Source organism: Scyliorhinus torazame, chromosome 9, assembly GCF_047496885.1.
Source record: "Scyliorhinus torazame isolate Kashiwa2021f chromosome 9, sScyTor2.1, whole genome shotgun sequence".
NCBI classification, from domain to species: domain Eukaryota; kingdom Metazoa; phylum Chordata; class Chondrichthyes; order Carcharhiniformes; family Scyliorhinidae; genus Scyliorhinus; species Scyliorhinus torazame.
Genome location: NC_092715.1, coordinates 37,963,997 through 37,976,375, shown reverse-complemented (window position 1 = coordinate 37,976,375; position 12,379 = coordinate 37,963,997).

Sequence of the window (12,379 nt, the reverse complement as noted above, 5' to 3'; positions counted from 1 at the left end):
TCCAGCGCTGCTCCACACTGGGTTCCCCGCTCTGCTCCAACGCTGCTCCACACTGGGTTCACCGCTCTCCTCCAACGCTGCTCCACACTGGGTTCACCGCTCTCCTCCAACGCTGCTCCACACTGGTTTCATCGTCTCCTCCAACGCTGCTCCACACTGGGTTCACCGCTCTCCTCCTGCACTGATCCACACTGGGTTCACCGCTCTCCCCCAACACTGCTCCACACTGGGTTCACCGCTCTCCTCCAACACTGCTCCACACTGGGTTCACCGCTCCCCTCCAGCACTGCTCCACACTGGGTTCACTGCTCTCCTCCAGCACTGCTCCACACTGGGTTCACCGCTCTCCTCCAACGCTGCTCCACACTGGGTTCATCGTCACCTCCAACGCTGCTCCACACTGGGTTCACCGCTCTCCCCCAACGCTGCTCCACACTGGGTTCACCGCTCTCCTCCAACGCTGCTCCACACTGGATTCATCGTCCCCTCCAACGATGCTCCACACTGGGTTCACCGCTCTCCCCCAACACTGATCCACACTGGGTTCACCGCTCTCCTCCAACACTGCTCCACACTGGGTTCAGCTCTCTCCTAAAACACTGCTCCACACTGGGCTCACCACTCTCCTCCAATGCTGCTCCACACTGGGTTCAGCTCTCTCCTAAAACACTGCTCCACACTGGGCTCACCACTCTCCTCCAATGCTGCTCCACACTGGGTTCACCGCTCTCCTCCAGCGCTGCTCCACACTGGGTTACCGCTCTGCTCCAACGCTGCTCCACACTGGGTTCACCGCTCTCCCCCAACGCTGCTCCACAAGGGGTTCACTGCTCACCTCCAACGCTGCTCCACACTGGGTTCACCGCTCTCCTCCAGCGCTGCTCCACACTGGGTTCACCGCTATCCTCCATCGCTGCTCCACACTGGGTTCAACTCTCTCCTCCAAAGCTGCTCCACACGGGGTTCACCGCTCTCCTCGAACACTGCTCCACACTGGGTTCAACTCTCTCCTCCAACGCTGCTCCACACGGGGTTCACCGCTCTCCTCCAGCGCTGCTCCACACTGGGTTCATCGTCTCCTCCAACACTGCTCCACACTGGCTTCACCGCTCTCCTCCAACACTGCTCCACACTGGGTTCACCGCTCTCCTCTAATGCTGCTCCACACTGGGTTCACCGCTCTCCTCCAGCGCTGCTCCACACTGGGTTCACCGCTCTCCTCCAACACTGCTCCACACTGGGTTCACCGCTCACCTCCAACGCTGCTCCACACTGGGTTCACCGCTCGACTCCAACGCTGCTCCAGACTGGGTTCACCGCTCTCCTCCAGCGCTGCTCCACACTGGGTTCACCGCTCTACTCCAACGCTGCTCCAGACTGGGTTCACCGCTCTCCTCCAGCGCTGCTCCACACTGGGTTCACCGCTCTCCTCCAACGCTGCTCCACACTGGGTTCACCGCTCTACTCCAATGCTGCTCCAGACTGGGTTCACCGCTCTCCTCCAGCGCTGCTCCACACTGGGTTCACCGCTCTCCTCCAACGCTGCTCCACACTGGGTTCACGGCTCTGCTCCAACGCTGCTCCACACTGGGTTCACCGCTCTCCTCCAACGCTGCTCCACACTCGGCTCACCACTCTTCTCCAATGCTGCTCCACACTGGGTTCACCTCTCTCCTCCAACGCTGCTCCACACTGGGTTCCCCGCTCTGCTCCAACACTGCTCCACACTGGGTTCACCGCTCTCCTCCAAAGCTGCTCCACGCTGGGTTCATCGCTATCCTCCATCGCTGCTCCACACTGGGTTCAACTCTCTCCTCCAAAGCTGCTCCACACGGGGTTCACCGCTCTCCTCCAACACTGCTCCACACTGGGTTCAACTCTCTCCTCCAACGCTGCTCCACACGGGGTTCACCGCTCTCCTCCGGCGCTGCTCCACTCTGGGTTCACCGCTCTCCTCCAATGCTGCTCCACACTGGGTTCACCGCTATCCTCCATCGCTGCTCCACACTGGGTTCAACTCTCTCCTCCAAAGCTGCTCCACACGGGGTTCACCGCTCTCCTCCAACACTGCTCCACACTGGCTTCACCGCTCTCCTCCAACACTGCTCCACAGTGGGTTCACCGCTCTCCTCCAACGCTGCTCCACACTGGGTTGATCGTCACCTCCAACACTGCTCCACACTGGGTTCACCGCTCTCCTCTAATGCTGCTCCACACTGGGTTCACCGCTCTCCTCCAGCACTGCTCCACACTGGGCTCACCACTCTCCTCGAATGCTGCTCCACACTGGGTTCACCGCTCTCCTCCAGCGCTGCTCCACACTGGGTTCACCGCTCTGCTCCAACGCTGCTCCACACTGGGTTCACCGCTCTCCTCCAACGCTGCTCCACACTGGGTTCACCGCTCTCCTCCAACGCTGCTCCACACTGGGTTCATCGTCTCCTCCAACGCTGCTCCACACTGGGTTCACCGCTCACCTCCTGCACTGCTCCACACTGGGTTCACCGCTCTCCCCCAACACTGCTCCACACTGGGTTCACCGCTCTCCTCCAACACTGCTCCACACTGGGTTCACCGCTCTCCTCCAGCACTGCTCCACACTGGGTTCACCGCTCTCCTCCAGCACTGCTCCACACTGGGTTCACCGCTCTCCTCCAACGCTGCTTCACACTGGGTTCATCGTCACCTCCAACGCTGCTCCACACTGGGTTCACCGCTCTCCCCCAACGCTGCTCCACACTGGGTTCACCGCCCTCCCCCATCGCTGCTCCACACTGGGTTCACCGCTCACCTCCAACGCTGCTCCACACTGGGTTCATCGTCACCTCCTACGCTGCTCCACTCTGGGTTCACCGCTCTCCTCCAACGCTGCTCCACACTGGGTTCACCGCTCTCCTCCAACGCTGCACCACACTGGATTCATCGTCCCCTCCAACGAAGCTACACACTGGGTTCACCGCTCTCCTTCTGCACTGCTCCACACTGGGTTCACCGCTCTCCCCCAACACTGATCCACACTGGGTTCACCGCTCTCCTCCAACACTGCTCCACACTGGGTTCACCGCTCTCCTCCAATGCTGCTCCACACTGGGTTCAGCTCTCTCCTAAAACACTGCTCCACACAGGGTTCACCACTCTCCTACAACGCTGCTCCACACTGGGTTCACCGCTCTCCTCCAACGCTGCTCCACACTGGGCTCACCGCTCTGCTCCAACGCTGCTCCACACTGGGTTCACCGCTCTCCTCCAACGCTGCTCCACACTGGGTTCACCGCTCTCCTCCAACGCTGCTCCACACTGGGTTCATCGTATCCTCCAACGCTGCTCCACACTGGGTTCACCGCTCTCCTCCTGCACTGCTCCACACTGGGTTCACCGCTCTCCCCCAACACTGCTCCACACTGGGTTCACCGCTCTCCTCCAACACTGCTCCACACTGGGTTCACCGCTCTCCTCCAGCACTGCTCCACACTGGGTTCACCGCTCTCCTCCAGCACTGCTCCACACTGGGTTCACCGCTCTCCTCCAACGCTGCTCCACACTGGGTTCACCGCTCTCCTCCAAAGCTGCTCCACACTGGGTTCACCGCTCTCCTCCAACGCTGCTCCACACTGGATTCAACGTCTCCTCCAGCGCTGCTCCACACTGGGTTCATCGTCTCCTCCAACACTGCTCCACACTGGGTTCATCGTCTCCTCCAACGCTGCTTCACACTTGGTTCACTGCCCTTCTCCAAGGCTGCTCCACAGTGGGTTCACCGCTCTCCTCCAACGCTGCTCCACACTGGGTTCACCGCTCTCCTCCAACGCTGCTCCACACTGGGTTCACTGCTCTCCTCCAACGCTGCTCCACACTGGGTTCACCGCTCTCCTCCAACGCTACTCCACATTGGGTTGATCGTCACCTCCAACGCTGCTCCACACTGGGTTCACCGCTCTCCTCCAACGCTGCTCCACACTGGGTTCACCGCTCTCCCCCAACGCTGCTCCACAAGGGGTTCACTGCTCACCTCCAACGCTGCTCCACACTGGGTTCATCGCTCTCCTCCAGCGCTGCTCCACACTGGGTTCACCGCTATCCTCCATCGCTGCTCCACACTGGGTTCTACTCTCTCCTCCAAAGCTGCTCCACACGGGGTTCACCGCTCTCCTCCAACACTGCTCCACACAGGGTTCAACTCTCTCCTCCAACGCTGCTCCACACGGGGTTCACCGCTCTCCTCCAGCGCTGCTCCACACTGGGTTCATCGTCTCCTCCAACACTGCTCCACACTGGCTTCACCGCTCTCCTCCAACACTGCTCCACACTTGGTTCACCGCTCTCCTCTAATGCTGCTCCACACTGGGTTCACCGCTCTCCTCCAGCGCTGCTCCACACTGGGTTCCCCGCTCTGCTCCAACGCTGCTCCACACTGGGTTCACCGCTCTCCTCCAACGCTGCTCCACACTGGGTTCACCGCTCTCCTCCAACGCTGCTCCACACTGGTTTCATCGTCTCCTCCAACGCTGCTCCACACTGGGTTCACCGCTCTCCTCCTGCACTGATCCACACTGGGTTCACCGCTCTCCCCCAACACTGCTCCACACTGGGTTCACCGCTCTCCTCCAACACTGCTCCACACTGGGTTCACCGCTCCCCTCCAGCACTGCTCCACACTGGGTTCACCGCTCTCCTCCAGCACTGCTCCACACTGGGTTCACCGCTCTCCTCCAACGCTGCTCCACACTGGGTTCATCGTCACCTCCAACGCTGCTCCACACTGGGTTCACCCCTCTCCCCCAACGCTGCTCCACACTGGGTTCACCGCTCTCCTCCAACGCTGCTCCACACTGGATTCATCGTCCCCTCCAACGATGCTCCACACTGGGTTCACCGCTCTCCTTCTGCACTTCTCCACACTGGGTTCACCGCTCTCCCCCAACACTGATCCACACTGGGTTCACCGCTCTCCTCCAACACTGCTCCACACTGGGTTCACCTCTCTCCTCCAATGCTGCTCCACACTGGGTTCAGCTCTCTCCTAAAACACTGCTCCACACTGGGCTCACCACTCTCCTCCAATGCTGCTCCACACTGGGTTCACCGCTCTCCTCCAGCGCTGCTCCACACTGGGTTACCGCTCTGCTCCAACGCTGCTCCACACTGGGTTCACCGCTCTCCTCCAACGCTGCTCCACACTGGGTTCACCGCTCTCCTCCTGCACTGCTCCACACTGGGTTCACCGCTCTCCCCCAACACTGCTCCACACTGGGTTCACCGCTCTCCTCCAACACTGCTCCACACTGGGTTCACCGCTCTCCTCCAGCACTGCTCCACACTGGGTTCACCGCTCTCCTCCAACGCTGCTCCACACTGGGTTCATCGTCACCTTCAACGCTGCTCCACACTGGGTTCGCCGCTCTCCCCCACCGCTGCTCCACACTGGGTTCACCGCCCTCCCCCATCGCTGCTCCACACTGGGTTCACCGCTCACCTCCAACGCTGCTCCACACTGGGTTCATCGTCACCTCCTACGCTGCTCCACACTGGGTTCACCGCTCTCCTTCAACGCTGCTCCACACTGGGTTCACCGCTCTCCTCCAACGCTGCTCCACACTGGGTTCACCGCTCTCCTCCAACGCTGCTCCATACTGGATTCATCGTCCCCTCCAACGATGCTCCACACTGGGTTCACCGCTCTCCTTCTGCACTGCTCCACACTGGGTTCACCGCTCTCCCCCAACACTGATCCACACTGGGTTCACCGCTCTCCTCCAACACTGCTCCACACTGGGTTCACCGCTCTCCTCCAATGCTGCTCCACACTGGGTTCACCGCTCTCCTCCAGCACTGCTCCACACTGGGTTCACCGCTCTCCTGCAACTCTGCTCCGCACTGGGTTCATCGTCACCTCCAACGCTGCTCCACACTGGGTTCAGCGCTCTCCCCCAACGCTGCTCCACACTGGTTTCACCGCTCACCTCCAACGCTGCTCCACACTGGATTCAACGTCTCCTCCAGCACTGCTCCACACTGGGTTCACCGCTCTCCTCCAACGCTGCTCCACACTGGGTTCATCGTCACCTCCAACGCTGCTCCACACTGGGTTCAGCGCTCTCCCCCAACGCTGCTCCACACTGGGTTCACCGCCCTCCCCCATCGCTGCTCCACACTGGGTTCACCGCTCACCTCCAACGCTGCTCCACACTGTGTTCACCGCTCTCCTCCAACACTGCTCCACACTGGGTTCATCGTCACCTCCTACGCAGCTCCACACTGGGTTCACCGCTCTCCTCCAACGCTGCTCCACACTGGGTTCACCGCTCTCCTCCAACGCTGCTCCACACTGGGTTCATCGTATCCTCCAACGCTGCTCCACACTGGGTTCACCGCTCTCCTCCTGCACTGCTCCACACTGGGTTCACCGCTCTCCCCCAACACTGCTCCACACTGGGTTCACCGCTCTCCTCCAACACTGCTCCACACTGGGTTCACCGCTCTCCTCCAGCACTGCTCCACACTGGGTTCACCGCTCTCCTCCAGCACTGCTCCACACTGGTTTCACCGCTCACCTCCAACGCTGCTCCACACTGGATTCAACGTCTCCTCCAGCGCTGCTCCACACTGGGTTCATCGTCTCCTCCAACACTGCTCCACACTGGGTTCATCGTCTCCTCCAACGCTGCTTCACACTGGGTTCACTGCCTTTCTCCAAGGCTGCTCCACAGTGGGTTCACCGCTCTCCTCCAACGCTGCTCCACACTGGGTTCACCGCTCTCCTCCAACGCTGCTCCACACTGGGTTCACTGCTCTCCTCCAACGCTGCTCCACACTGGGTTCACCGCTCTCCTCCAACGCTACTCCACATTGGGTTGATCGTCACCTCCAACGCTGCTCCACACTGGGTTCACCGCTCTCCTCCAACGCTGCTCCACACTGGGTTCACCGCTCTCCCCCAACGCTGCTCCACAAGGGGTTCACTGCTCACCTCCAACGCTGCTCCACACTGGGTTCACCGCTCTCCTCCAGCGCTGCTCCACACTGGGTTCACCGCTATCCTCCATCGCTGCTCCACACTGGGTTCAACTCTCTCCTCCAAAGCTGCTCCACACGGGGTTCACCGCTCTCCTCCAACACTGCTCCACACTGGGTTCAACTCTCTCCTCCAACGCTGCTCCACACGGGGTTCACCGCTCTCCTCCAGCGCTGCTCCACAATGGGTTCATCGTCTCCTCCAACACTGCTCCACACTGGCTTCACCGCTCTCCTCCAACACTGCTCCACACTGGGTTCACCGCTCTCCTCTAATGCTGCTCCACACTGGGTTCACCGCTCTCCTCCAGCGCTGCTCCACACTGGGTTCACCGCTCTCCTCCAACACTGCTCCACACTGGGTTCACCGCTCACCTCCAACGCTGCTCCACACTGGGTTCACCGCTCTACTCCAACGCTGCTCCAGACTGGGTTCACCGCTCTCCTCCAGCGCTGCTCCACACTGGGTTCACCGCTCTACTCCAACGCTGCTCCAGACTGGGTTCACCGCTCTCCTCCAGCGCTGCTCCACACTGGGTTCACCGCTCTCCTCCAACGCTGCTCCACACTGGGTTCACCGCTCTACTCCAACGCTGCTCCAGACTGGGTTCACCGCTCTCCTCCAGCGCTGCTCCACACTGGGTTCACCGCTCTCCTCCAACGCTGCTCCACACTGGGTTCACGGCTCTGCTCCAACGCTGCTCCACACTGGGTTCACCGCTCTCCTCCAACGCTGCTCCACACTCGGCTCACCACTCTTCTCCAATGCTGCTCCACACTGGGTTCACCTCTCTCCTCCAACGCTGCTCCACACTGGGTTCCCCGCTCTGCTCCAACACTGCTCCACACTGGGTTCGCCGCTCTCCTCCAAAGCTGCTCCACGCTGGGTTCATCGTCTCCTCCAGCGCTGCTCCATACTGGGTTCACCGCTCTCCTCCAGCGCTGCTCCACACTGGGTTCACCGCTCTCCTCCAATGCTGCTCCACACTGGGTTCACCGCTATCCTCCATCGCTGCTCCACACTGGGTTCAACTCTCTCCTCCAAAGCTTCTCCACACGGGGTTCACCGCTCTCCTCCAACACTGCTCCACACTGGCTTCACCGCTCTCCTCCAACACTGCTCCACAGTGGGTTCACCGCTCTCCTCCAACGCTGCTCCACACTGGGTTGATCGTCACCTCCAACACTGCTCCACACTGGGTTCACCGCTCTCCTCTAATGCTGCTCCACACTGGGTTCACCGCTCTCCTCCAGAACTGCTCCACACTGGGCTCACCACTCTCCTCGAATGCTGCTCCACACTGGGTTCACCGCTCTCCTCCAGCGCTGCTCCACACTGGGTTCACCGCTCTGCTCCAACGCTGCTCCACACTGGGTTCACCGCTCTCCTCCAACGCTGCTCCACACTGGGTTCACCGCTCTCCTCCAACGCTGCTCCACACTGGGTTCATCGTCTCCTCCAACGCTGCTCCACACTGGGTTCACCGCTCACCTCCTGCACTGCTCCACACTGGGTTCACCGCTCTCCCCCAACACTGCTCCACACTGGGTTCACCGCTCTCCTCCAACACTGCTCCACACTGGGTTCACCGCTCTCCTCCAGCACTGCTCCACACTGGGTTCACCGCCCTCCCCCATCGCTGCTCCACACTGGGTTCACCGCTCACCTCCAACGCTGCTCCACACTGGGTTCATCGTCACCTCCTACGCTGCTCCACTCTGGGTTCACCGCTCTCCTCCAACGCTGCTCCACACTGGGTTCACCGCTCTCCTCCAACGCTGCACCTCACTGGATTCATCGTCCCCTCCAACGAAGCTACACACTGGGTTCACCGCTCTCCTTCTGCACTGCTCCACACTGGGTTCACCGCTCTCCCCCAACACTGATCCACACGGGGTTCACCGCTCTCCTCCAACACTGCTCCACACTGGGTTCACCGCTCTCCTCCAATGCTGCTCCACACTGGGTTCAGCTCTCTCCTAAAACACTGCTCCACACAGGGTTCACCACTCTCCTACAACGCTGCTCCACACTGGGTTCACCGCTCTCCTCCAACGCTGCTCCACACTGGGCTCACCGCTCTGCTCCAACGCTGCTCCACACTGGGTTCACCGCTCTCCTCCAACGCTGCTCCAGACTGGGTTCACCGCTCTCCTCCAACGCTGCTCCACACTGGGTTCATCGTATCCTCCAACGCTGCTCCACACTGGGTTCACCGCTCTCCTCCTGCACTGCTCCACACTGGGTTCACCGCTCTCCCCCAACACTGCTCCACACTGGGTTCACCGCTCTCCTCCAACACTGCTCCACACTGGGTTCACCGCTCTCCTCCAGCACTGCTCCACACTGGGTTCACCGCTCTCCTCCAGCACTGCTCCACACTGGGTTCACCGCTCTCCTCCAACGCTGCTCCACACTGGGTTCACCGCTCTCCTCCAAAGCTGCTCCACACTGGGTTCACCGCTCTCCTCCAACGCTGCTCCACACTGGATTCAACGTCTCCTCCAGCGCTGCTCCACACTGGGTTCATCGTCTCCTCCAACACTGCTCCACACTGGGTTCATCGTCTCCTCCAACGCTGCTTCACACTGGGTTCACTGCCCTTCTCCAAGTCTGCTCCACAGTGGGTTCACCGCTCTCCTCCAACGCTGCTCCACACTGGGTTCACCGCTCTCCTCCAACGCTGCTCCACACTGGGTTCACTGCTCTCCTCCAACGCTGCTCCACACTGGGTTCACCGCTCTCCTCCAACGCTACTCCACATTTGGTTGATCGTCACCTCCAACGCTGCTCCACACTGGGTTCACCGCTCTCCTCCAACGCTGCTCCACACTGGGTTCACCGCTCTCCCCCAACGCTGCTCCACAAGGGGTTCACTGCTCACCTCCAACGCTGCTCCACACTGGGTTCATCGCTCTCCTCCAGCGCTGCTCCACACTGGGTTCACCGCTATCCTCCATCGCTGCTCCACACTGGGTTCAACTCTCTCCTCCAAAGCTGCTCCACACGGGGTTCACCGCTCTCCTCCAACACTGCTCCACACTGGGTTCAACTCTCTCCTCCAACGCTGCTCCACACGGGGTTCACCGCTCTCCTCCAGCGCTGCTCCACACTGGGTTCATCGTCTCCTCCAACACTGCTCCACACTGGCTTCACCGCTCTCCTCCAACACTGCTCCACACTTGGTTCACCGCTCTCCTCTAATGCTGCTCCACACTGGGTTCACCGCTCTCCTCCAGCGCTGCTCCACACTGGGTTCCCCGCTCTGCTCCAACGCTGCTCCACACTGGGTTCACCGCTCTCCTCCAACGCTGCTCCACACTGGGTTCACCGCTCTCCTCCAACGCTGCTCCACACTGGTTTCATCGTCTCCTCCAACGCTGCTCCACACTGGGTTCACCGCTCTCCTCCTGCACTGATCCACACTGGGTTCACCGCTCTCCCCCAACACTGCTCCACACTGGGTTCACCGCTCTCCTCCAACACTGCTCCACACTGGGTTCACCGCTCCCCTCCAGCACTGCTCCACACTGGGTTCACTGCTCTCCTCCAGCACTGCTCCACACTGGGTTCACCGCTCTCCTCCAACGCTGCTCCACACTGGGTTCATCGTCACCTCCAACGCTGCTCCACACTGGGTTCACCGCTCTCCCCCAACGCTGCTCCACACTGGGTTCACCGCTCTCCTCCAACGCTGCTCCACACTGGATTCATCGTCCCCTCCAACGATGCTCCACACTGGGTTCACCGCTCTCCTTCTGCACTTCTCCACACTGGGTTCACCGCTCTCCCCCAACACTGATCCACACTGGGTTCACCGCTCTCCTCCAACACTGCTCCACACTGGGTTCACCGCTCTCCTCCAATGCTGCTCCACACTGGGTTCAGCTCTCTCCTAAAACACTGCTCCACACTGGGCTCACCACTCTCCTCCAATGCTGCTCCACACTGGGTTCACCGCTCTCCTCCAGCGCTGCTCCACACTGGGTTACCGCTCTGCTCCAACGCTGCTCCACACTGGGTTCACCGCTCTCCCCCAACGCTGCTCCACAAGGGGTTCACTGCTCACCTCCAACGCTGCTCCACACTGGGTTCACCGCTCTCCTCCAGCGCTGCTCCACACTGGGTTCACCGCTATCCTCCATCGCTGCTCCACACTGGGTTCAACTCTCTCCTCCAAAGCTGCTCCACACGGGGTTCACCGCTCTCCTCGAACACTGCTCCACACTGGGTTCAACTCTCTCCTCCAACGCTGCTCCACATGGGGTTCACCGCTCTCCTCCAGCGCTGCTCCACACTGGGTTCATCGTCTCCTCCAACACTGCTCCACACTGGCTTCACCGCTCTCCTCCAACACTGCTCCACACTGGGTTCACCGCTCTACTCCAACGCTGCTCCAGACTGGGTTCACCGCTCTCCTCCAGCGCTGCTCCACACTGGGTTCACCGCTCTACTCCAACGCTGCTCCAGACTGGGTTCACCGCTCTCCTCCAGCGCTGCTCCACACTGGGTTCACCGCTCTCCTCCAACGCTGCTCCACACTGGGTTCACCGCTCTACTCCAACGCTGCTCCAGACTGGGTTCACCGCTCTCCTCCAGCGCTGCTCCACACTGGGTTCACCGCTCTCCTCCAACGCTGCTCCACACTGGGTTCACGGCACTGCTCCAACGCTGCTCCACACTGGGTTCACCGCTCTCCTCCAACGCTGCTCCACACTCGGCTCACCACTCTTCTCCAATGCTGCTCCACACTGGGTTCACCTCTCTCCTCCAACGCTGCTCCACACTGGGTTCCCCGCTCTGCTCCAACACTGCTCCACACTGGGTTCACCGCTCTCCTCCAAAGCTGCTCCACGCTGGGTTCATCGTCTCCTCCAGCGCTGCTCCATACTGGGTTCACCGCTCTCCTCCAATGCTGCTCCACACTGGGTTCACCGCTATCCTCCATCGCTGCTCCACACTGGGTTCAACTCTCTCCTCCAAAGCTGCTCCACACGGGGTTCACCGCTCTCCTCCAACACTGCTCCACACTGGGTTCAACTCTCTCCTCCAACGCTGCTCCACACGGGGTTCACCGCTCTCCTCCAGCGCTGCTCCACACTGGGTTCACCGCTCTCCTCCAATGCTGCTCCACACTGGGTTCACCGCTATCCTCCATCGCTGCTCCACACTGGGTTCAACTCTCTCCTCCAAAGCTGCTCCACACGGGGTTCACCGCTCTCCTCCAACACTGCTCCACACTGGCTTCACCGCTCTCCTCCAACACTGCTCCACAGTGGGTTCACCGCTCTCCTCCAACGCTGCTCCACACTGGGTTGATCGTCACCTCCAGCACTGCTCCACACTGGGCTCACCACTCTCCTCGAA